Source organism: Pimephales promelas, chromosome 17 (assembly GCF_988280905.1).
Source record: "Pimephales promelas chromosome 17, fPimPro1.hap1.1, whole genome shotgun sequence".
Taxonomy (NCBI): Eukaryota; Metazoa; Chordata; class Actinopteri; order Cypriniformes; family Leuciscidae; genus Pimephales; species Pimephales promelas.
In genome coordinates, this window is record NC_142785.1 from 22,832,107 (window position 1) to 22,842,163 (window position 10,057).

The 10,057-nt window shown below is 36.9% G+C and overlaps 1 protein-coding gene across 1 annotated transcript in view; it reads left to right on the plus strand.

The window, feature by feature from the left end:
- The window catches only part of uts2r1 (urotensin 2 receptor 1), a 35,231-nt gene extending 26,463 nt beyond the window's left edge, over positions 1-8,768 (plus strand). The window contains exon 3 of the mRNA XM_039664891.2: positions 5,754-8,768. The gene's annotated coding sequence lies outside the window, so the exon portion shown is untranslated. The remainder of the gene's footprint in view (positions 1-5,753) is intronic.
- The last annotated feature ends 1,289 nt before the right edge of the window (positions 8,769-10,057 follow it).

Sequence of the window (10,057 nt, forward strand, 5' to 3'; positions counted from 1 at the left end):
ATGACATCTTCTTGTTCTTCCCTTTTCTGGAGAAAACTTGCTTCTTGCACATCAGGAGTGAAGTCTATTTTTGAAAATCTAAACAAGAACTAATGAAGAATGTGTCTCATGAAGGAATATACACAAAATGGTTAGTGGCAGATATGCAATTTATTGTAGGTGTTAAGAGGAAAACATTTAGGAAGGTCATTTTTGGACATGACATGATTTTGGTTGGTAGGATCTCAGAGAATTTTGGGAAGCCTGTTGGAGCCTAATGGAATTCAAACAGTTGGAGATTGATTGCAGTGTAAACAATCTGTCTGCTAATCTGGTGATCGGTAGGGCTGCGTGTAGCTGGTCTGTCCGGCAGATGTCACCTTGCTGAAATCCCACTGTGATAATTCCTGGGATGAGGACCTTAGTGATTCTTTTATTGCCCAAAAGTACTAGCCTAAATGACCACAGACAGCTGCACATACCCCCCTGATTTAGGGTTAAAATCATTTACTTCACTTACTTGCAAGTTATGATTTATGTCGTTTCTGCTGTGTTGCCATATAGTTATTGTATATATACTTATATATAACTATATACAATAACTATACTAACTATATAGTTAACTATAACTATAACTATATATGTATATACTATATACAACAATTAAATTAACAAGACTTATTACTTTTTAGGCACAGTGTTTCCCCTTACTTCATCTAGTTCCCTTTCGAGGGTGCGTCGATGATGCTTTGGGAATACCTCCAGCGTAAATGTGTCTGAAAGTCAACTAGTCCAATGGAAAGAATGAGCGTCATGGGCTGGTGACGTCATGATCAGGAAGAGATAAAGCGCATCCGGTGCAAACCGGCATTAGCTTCTGTTGCCTCAGCAAGCGATCTGTGTAAATCTGTCTGTTATATTTATTGTTGTGTGTTTGATATATATATTTAAACACTATGGCAAAACAATTACACAGACTCTGTGTTTCTCCCTGCTCGAGTTATTTAATGAGTGGGGACACACAAGCTTTGTGTGATGTGTTTGGCAGTGGAGATTGCGGTATAAGCCTTACAGGGTACAAGCATTGTGAGAAGCTTTCGCTTCACATGCTCCGCTCTCGCCTGTCACTTTTCAAAGAAAGTGTTCAGTTTCGTGGTTCTCAGGGTGCAGGACTGGATTCCATGGGGATCGCAAATGGATCTCTTTATGGGGTTGGAGACAGGTCCGGGGATCGTTTCTCCTCCTTTTCCCAAGGGATCCATTGCTCTCTCTGGTCTCGGAAGCCCTCGGAGAGAGATTTTGGGGAGAGAGACCAATGCTTCAGTGCTCTACCTCTGAGGAGGTAGATGTGCTGAGCATTGAAAGTGACACAATCATGGGGGAAAGGTTTCGCCATCTATTTCCCCAGTGTATGAGGAGCTGGTGGAGTTGATTACTAAGGCTGTAGATAAATATTGAATGGCCAGCAGGGAAAAGGGGCGCTTCCTTCCCTCTATTGTTTAACCTCCATCACGGGGCCTTCCATTTTTTTCTCGATCTACACAGTGAGCTGTCTAGATCAGGAAAAATGCCTTACTCATCTTGTTTCAGCCCGCAAGTTCATGCAAATTCAAATATTGGGGGTTGAGAGAGTGTGAAATGGGGCAATGCGCCTGGTAGAACAGACGCTTACAAGCTAGCGGTTCAGCATCGTCCCTGAAGGCACCGGCTTCTCTCACTAAACCATTAAAAAAAACTACTTCTAATCTAGTGGGAATCTCCTGATTACTCAACTGGATTGAATCGACAAACATTCATTGTAAAAGTAAAATGATGACATAACATTATTTAATATTTGAATCACAGCTTATAGTGTTTTGACATCGACAACCCAAGTGCATTTTACTTCAAATTTGCAACTAGTTAACTAAGACGTTTTCTAAAGAAGACGCAGTCGTTTCTCGGGTCAACATTAACACGCTAATAAAACTGTATTAAGAATTTAAAATATTTTTTTACACCACTTTTTAATGTGTGATGGTGTAAATGTGATCACGAGATATCAAACTTTCACAAACTTGCTTTCAACGTCGAACCCTCGTTTTCATGAAGATGCGGTGTGCATGGTCACGGAGGGGAGGGTTGTGTGTGTGTGTGTGTGTGTGTGTGTGCATGTGACAGAAAGACGAAGGGAGAGCAGGGAAAAGAAAATGATGAACGAATACACTGCATGTTTTAAATAGCGTTAAAAAATGAAAGACGTTGACAAAGACGTTAAAAACGAATTTTATTTTATTTTAGTTAGTTTTGCCAAACATACATTATAGTTTTAGTTAGTTAATGTTTTTTTGTTAAGCCTCATTTTTAATTTTAATTTCAGTTAATGAGTTTTCGTTTTTTCTTTCGTTTTCGTTAACGATTATAACCTTGGTGCAGACGTGGCCGAGGCGTTTCCACGTCTGATTTCAGGAGTTCTGGAGATAATCCCCCAGAATGGAATAAGCCTAATGCTAGTAGCACCACGCTGGCCGAGCTGAATTTGGTTTGCGGACCTAATTCTTCTCCTCGACGGCCCTCTCTTGGGATCAAGAGAGACCTTCCGTCTCAGGTAGGGGGCACAATATTGTGCCCCTAGCTGTGGGTTTGGCCCCTGAATAGGCTGACACTCAGGTACTTGAAAGTTTGTCGATTTGGATATTCTCGTCGTTGACGCATTGTGAGTTCCATCGAAAGGGAACGTCTCATGTTACGTCTGTAACCATAGTTCCCTGAGATACGGAACGAGACAATGCGTCACCCTTCCATACTTTCTGCATACTTGCGATAGACTTGCTTCTGCAATTTTTGAAGCTAATGCCAATTTGTACCGGATGCGCTTTATCTTTTCCTAGTCATGACATCACCTGCCCGTGACGCTCATTCTTTCCATTTGACTAGTTGACATAGATGCTTCAGACGCATTCAAGCTGGAGGAGGTCCCAAAGTGCCATCGACGCATTGTGAATTCCCTCGAAAGGGAACGTCTCAGGTTACGTCTGTAACCATATTTTCCTGAGATAGGCAATGAGCAGGGGTGTAAAGTAACGAATTACAAATACTCACGTTACTGTAATTAAGTCGTTTTTTTTCAGAAATTGTACTTTTTTGAGTAAGTTTAAAATTGTGTAATTTTACTTTTACTTGAGTACATTTTAAGTGATGTACTGGTACTTTTTCTCCGCTATTTTCCTTCTGTTTGTGGTCGTTACTCGTTACATGCTTGTTTTAATTTAATTTTATTTTTATCCATCAACGTGATTGGATCGAGTAATCGGTCTCGTGACTGTCATCAAATCAAATTAAGCATAGAAAACTTTAACCCATTTCTTGGTGTGTGATGCTGAACTATCATATGAGTTTCTAAAAGTTTTTGAATTCTTTGCACAGTCATGAATATTGATATTTTATGTGCAAAAATAGCATGCTCAGGCCCAATGGCTTTTCGCCTAATTTTAAATGCCTTCCCCCCAAATAATATGATTTTAAATTGTGATGAGTGTACTGATTCGATGCATTTTAAAAAGATGGATGATAGATATTCTTCAATCTTTCTTACAAAGAACAAAATATAATGTGAATTACAGTATGTGCAATTTTTTTTTAAAACTTATAAATTGTAGTGCACAGTGTTTATTAAAAGGGGTAGAATCCGCACCTCAGTACTCACTACTCACTACTCATGAGTACTTTTAAATAAGCTACTTTTTTACTCTTACTCAAGTAGTTTTTTGGACAAGTACTTTTTACTCTACTCACACTACCTTTTTTGGAATGTAATGGTACTTTTACTTGAGTATGTTTTTCAGTACTCTTTCCACCACTGGCAACGAGACGAAGCGTCACCCTGCCATACTTGCCGCATCCTTGCGATCGACTTGCTTCTGCAATTTCCAAAGCTAATGCCAGTTTGTACCGGATGCACTTTATCTTTTCCTGGTCTAGTTAAGATAGATGATTCAGACACATTCACGCTGGAGGCTTTCCCAAAGCATCAACGCTTCATCTCATTCCCTATCTCAGGGAACTATGGTTCCCTATACAATGAAGTTCTTACTTTGCTTTCCCATCCTGAAATGCCGTAAAAAAGAGAAAAATATCACGTAAATTACAAATATAACTTACAAATATACAAACAGTTCAATATTAATATAGTGTTTGTGCAAATCTGGGTATATGGGTGCCTTTTTTAACGAATTGGTTAACTAAACGATTCAATGACTCACTCATTAAGCAAGTCACTGTCATTTCTGACTGAATAAGTTTTTGAACTAATAGATTAAAAGAATAAATCAATATCACTCTCAAAAAGCTATTCACATGTTTCATTCCTGAATCAGTGTTGTTAAACTAACAAATAGGTTGAATGAGAAATCAATCCCTCACAGCCTTGTTTTCCTCTACATTAAATTCAATATGGCTCCTAACCTACTAAGGTCTATATTGATGTAACCTGCATGGAGAAAAAAAGTCAATGCCTGTCAGGACACAGAGCTAACACAGTGGAACTTCACTCTGCCAATAAAATTCTGGGACCAAAACTAATTGTTGTATAATACGATTTATGTGGATGTAATCTTCTATTTACATAATTGAAATGATGCTATAGTGTAAAAATGTTGCCATGCAGTGTTGAAAGAAATATTCAAGTGTAGATTCATGGGAAAAATGTAATAAAGTTTAACGTTTAATATTATTCTACTGAAATGACCTTCAAGACTAAACACAGTCAAGTATTTGAGTGAGCAGTGCTTACACAAATATACAGAGGCAACCGGTTCACAGTTCACTAGGTCAACAAATCTTTGAAGCAGCTGAATAGATTGTTCTAATATTACTGTGTTATTTAAAGCACATGGCTATATCTCACCTTCTGATAGCTTCAAAGGTTATGGAAGATTTTGACTTATGTCATGATGACAAGACACTGCATACACCAGCTGCTGTGTGTCAGCACCTCCCAGGGCAATGGGACAAGCCCACAATTGTGACACGAAGGTGTTTGATTCCACACTATTCTCAGGTTCATATGCAAACAAAGCTGTGGGACTGGACTCAATATGGTAGGTTATGACTCGTGAGGGGGCAATATGGTCACCAAAGAACTGGTGTACTCACATAATTATGCTTTTTCAGTACTTCTACTTCTTCAATCAATTATTTGAATTGAAATAAAAATAGTTTTCTTCCATTATAAGGTTAGCAACAGAGAAAACCTCAGACAACTACGAACATCATATAAATGCCTCTGGATAATTGGATAAAAAAGAGGCATTTATCGCTCTTTGTAATTCATATGGCAAGTAAATCTTGTCAAAGCCAAAGCCATTGTTCTCAAACAGTTTGCAGATTGGGAAATGCCATTGTAGAGCCAGACCTCTATAATACTGAATACTGAAGCAAGTTTAAAGTGAAGCAAATGATACCTGTTTTGCTGCATTAGAAGCCAGCATCTATAAACCACCATTTTTATGGATCACACCCTGTAGGCAGTGCATTCTAGTAATCAAGCACTACCATAATAGGAAAATGTAAGCTAGATAAAGCAGGAGACTTGGCCCCTATGCACTGCTTAATCAATTCCACACAGAGCAAAGAGTTTGCACAGTCACATACTGTTCTTTTTCTTTCTCCCTTCTGTTCAAAACCTGCCCATATGGGAGTGCGGTCTGGGTTAGCACGAACCGACAGACTAAGAGCATGTTTATCTGCCAAATCAGCTCCACATATTTTAACTGGTTGTTTTGCTGCCGTTACAGGGAAAAATGACTGTCTGGGGCAAGACAAGAGCAAATCAAGCCAAGACGGCTGGTATCTCCCTCCTCCACACAGAAGAGGGGAAAGTAAAGGAAGAGCACAGTGGGCAAGAGAAGAAAAGCAAGTCTCGGCACAATGCGTATCCCAACATTAAGAGGCCAATGTGGGGTTTGAGTTTCCGCCACCTCACCTGTTGATTCGTTTCAATCCTGGATGACCTTTAAGAGAGATGAAACAATTCCCAGTTCATCGGTTTTCTCAAACTTTGGTCTATTATCACTGTGAACTGGGTCATTTTTATTTTTTTTATTTTTTTGATCATCAAATTTTGTCATCAAGGATCAAATTTCAAAGCAGGGCAATAACCAAGAGAAAAGCGTGAGAACTTTCATCTCCACCTCTCCCTAGTGACTCACCATGTTAAGAATAATTTCCTTCAAACAACTGCAATAGTCTCTAACAACTGCATTATCTTTCCTAACATGATTCAAAATCAGTTTCTCTCATATTTATGAAAATATTCTTGCTCTATTTTGATCATTTTGACTGCGTTTGACATGAACCTATTCTATTTGATTTGCCTTTGGATTATCTTCATTGTAGAGTATCGCATTGCAGCCATAGCAATGCAGTCATGGATCCCTTCCCTTCTGCGCACCCTTTTATTTTTTTCAGAGTACTTTATTCTGTTCCTCGAGCCAGTGAAATGGATTCTGTCTGATCACTGAGGATTCTGTCTCCTACATCCTGTTTCCTTGAGGCAGACAAGACTGGAGGGTTTGCGTTGACCTCATATCTGGCTTTGACTTCTAATGAGTTGGACATTTATACTGTCCATTCTGACAAGTCAGAAATCATCCACATGGAAGCCCTGTACACATCTGCATTGCAGAGTGAAATTCACCATCTTGGCAACTCTAGTTTCCTGACTCCAAAAGAAATAGATTATTTATCTCAATGCACAATGGCGCTTATTATTGTTGGACTCTCAATTTGTTTTACACAAAAGATAAACAGGAAAGTACTGCCCAAAGTTTGTATGTTGCTTTGGTATGTTGAGTCTGTGGAATGTCTGTTTTGTTTTTGTACAGAGTTTAAATATACTTGGTAACACATTACAATAAGGTTTAATTCCTTAACGATATTTATAAAACTGCATTAAGTATGGATTAACTATCATAAACTAATAATAAACATTATACAGTAATTAATAATTTAGATTAATGCTAATTTAATTTAAAAGTACTATTGTTCACTTTTAATTCATGTGTGTTCGCAACATGGACATGAAATTTTGATGTTGGAATTTTCGTAAAGCTTCAGCTACAGTGTACAACAAAATCAGCATAGTAACAAAACAAACATTCCAGCAATATTACTATAATATTAGAACTGAGGTCCTTGGAGGTAGTGTTGTCACAATACTGGAATTTCTAACTTCGATACGATAACTTGGAAAATAATGGTATCCGATACCATTTCTGAAACCATGGGGAAAACTGATTGTTAATTTAAACAACAATCGGTCAAGGGAATTTATGTAATTAATTATACTTATAAATTTACATTCACCTATTATCAAATGCTATAAAACCTATTGTTCATTGTTATTTCATGATACCTAATGCACTAATGTTCACACATTATTGTAAAGTGTTACCATATACGTAATGTCCGTGTTGTATTTTATGTTAAATTTATATGGACAGATTACTTGTAAATATTATAGTTATATTATTGAAATGTTTACCTACATCTTTGTTTACAAAAAAAGCTAATGGCAATCACAGATCAGGTGAAGTACACAAATATGTATTATGTGAAATATATATATATATATATATATATATATATATATATATACACCTATGGCAAAATGAAAACAAAAAATCTGTGTGTAAATCAGAGGGAGAAGCCTTCCAAGAAGTATGAGTATTCATAGTTCCATGGCTGAATTTTGTACCTCAGGGGAGAAAGAGTTGGTTCCAAATGATTAAAACAGCAAGATTTTTCAACTGTGTATAGCAAGTTAATTTATTTCTAATATAAACTTTCAAATGGACATGTTTTTGGAAAAGCATTTAGTGTGCAAATAGAAATATAAACAATCAGAGGCTGTTCGAATGCAATGCAGGAATGCAAAAATAATGTTATTTTTGAAGCTGTTTGGTTCAGACCTACACAGATAATTCTACAGGATATTTTCTCTATGTGTCTTTGTTTTGCTGTTGTGATGTGGTGATGCTGTTTTTTTTTTTCCACATTTGTCACTGTTTAGTCTGTGCAATTGCAGAGCTTCTCTTCACAAGACCCAATGATGCTTGGTGAGCAATGTCCCTTACATGCACTCAATAAATATGTTCAGTAAACAACAGCAATACTTGAAACTTTACCTCATTTTTTGATAACTATTACTTGTTTTATATAGCATAGCATAATTAAATTCAGTAGTGCTGGATCAGAAGTTTGCTCTCATTCTTGTTTTTATTAGATCAGAGAGTACAAAAGATATCGTGCCTTATGGCAGAACTGAATTAAAAGCTTTTGTTTTGGAGATGTTATTGTTACAACGAACTGCCATTCAGATTTCACAGGAGACTTAATGAGTCAGATGTTTCAGCAGATGTTGTCATGAGAAGCTTGGAGAGCCTCCCAATGGACAGCACAATGGAAATATTGCTGTTTTATCCACTGATGTGATTTACAGTAAGCAATACTGCAATTAACTATTGTGTCAATTTGAAGAACCTTGTATTAAAGCCTCATTTTTGCACAGATGATTTAAATTGAAAAAATATATAAGAATCATGTTAACAAAGAACCTAGTTAGTGGTGTATTACATTTTGTATGTGTTTAGATTGTCAGACTTTTTAAATATCATTCTAGACAAAATTTAGTTGATCTTTTTAAAGTATTTATAACTATCAATACCATAATATCATTATAGAGCAAATTCTATCAAATTATAATTTTTTTTTACATTTACATTTTTTTTTCATTTAGCTGACGCTTTTATCCAAAGCTTTTATCCAAAGTGACTTTCAATTGCTATATATGTTAGAGGTCGCACGCCTCTGGAGCATCTAGGGGATGAGTGTCTTGCTCAGGAACACATTGGTGTCTCACAGTGGATTCGAACCTGGGTCTCTCACACCAAAGGCATGTGTCTTATCCACTGCACCATCACCACCCCAGTTTTGGTGTTTTAATTACTTAACTTAATTCTTGTGAAGATTGAATGTAACATAATATTTAAAAATGTGCATCATATTAAGTAGTCCAATAAAAAAACTCATGTAATTATATAATGCGTGAATTTTTAAAGAAATACCTGTTAGATGTTTCCAGGTAAGGTATTTTATTATAAACTATTTTGATTTCAAATTTAATAATCAACCAACATTGACAGTGATATAGGCATTTCATTTTCTTTGAGTGCAGTCGCCTTGTGGTTAGTCTGTAGAACCTGTGTGGAAGCTTATTTCAAATTTCAAGCTATCTTTTTCCAATTAAGATACCTGTGAAATCCACATACATGGTTTGGAGCATCACTTATGGCCAGCCACCCAAAGAATTGCAGTTGGTGCAGAGTAACTAAATAAGAAAAAAATAAAGAGAGAGGCAAGAAGCCTGCATGCAAATTAGTTCGATTCGATTTTTTCACTTCTTTGTATATGCATTAAATTTGCATATTACCAGAGTATGTATGTAGTAGTTTACACTATTATTTCTCCTATATGAAGATGTAGTAGTATTCTGTTTTTTTTTTTAATGTTTATTGACACTTATACTGTCACCAACGTACAGTATATGTCATAAATATGCAAATACACCCATCTAAAGGATTATTAGGAACTCCTGTTCAATTTAACATTAATGCAATTATCTAATTAACCGATCACATGGCAGTTGCTTCAGTGCATTTAGGGGTGTGGTCCTGGTCAAGACAATCTCCTGAACTCCAAACTGAATATCAGAATGGGAAAGAAAGGTGATTTAAGCAATTTTGAGCCTGGCGTGGTTGTTGTTGCCAGGCGGGCTGGTCTGAGTATTTCACAATCTGCTCAGTTACTGGGATTTTCACGCACAACCATTTCTAGGGTTTACAAAGAATGCTGTGAAAAGAGAAAAAACCATCCAGTGTGCGGCAGTCCTGTGACGAAAATGCCTTGTTGATGCTAGAGGTCAGAGAACAATAAGCCGACTGGTTCAAGCCGATAGAAGAGCAACTTTGACTGAAATAACCACTCGTTACAACCGAGGTATGCAGCAAAGCATTTGTGAAGCCACAACACGCACAACCTT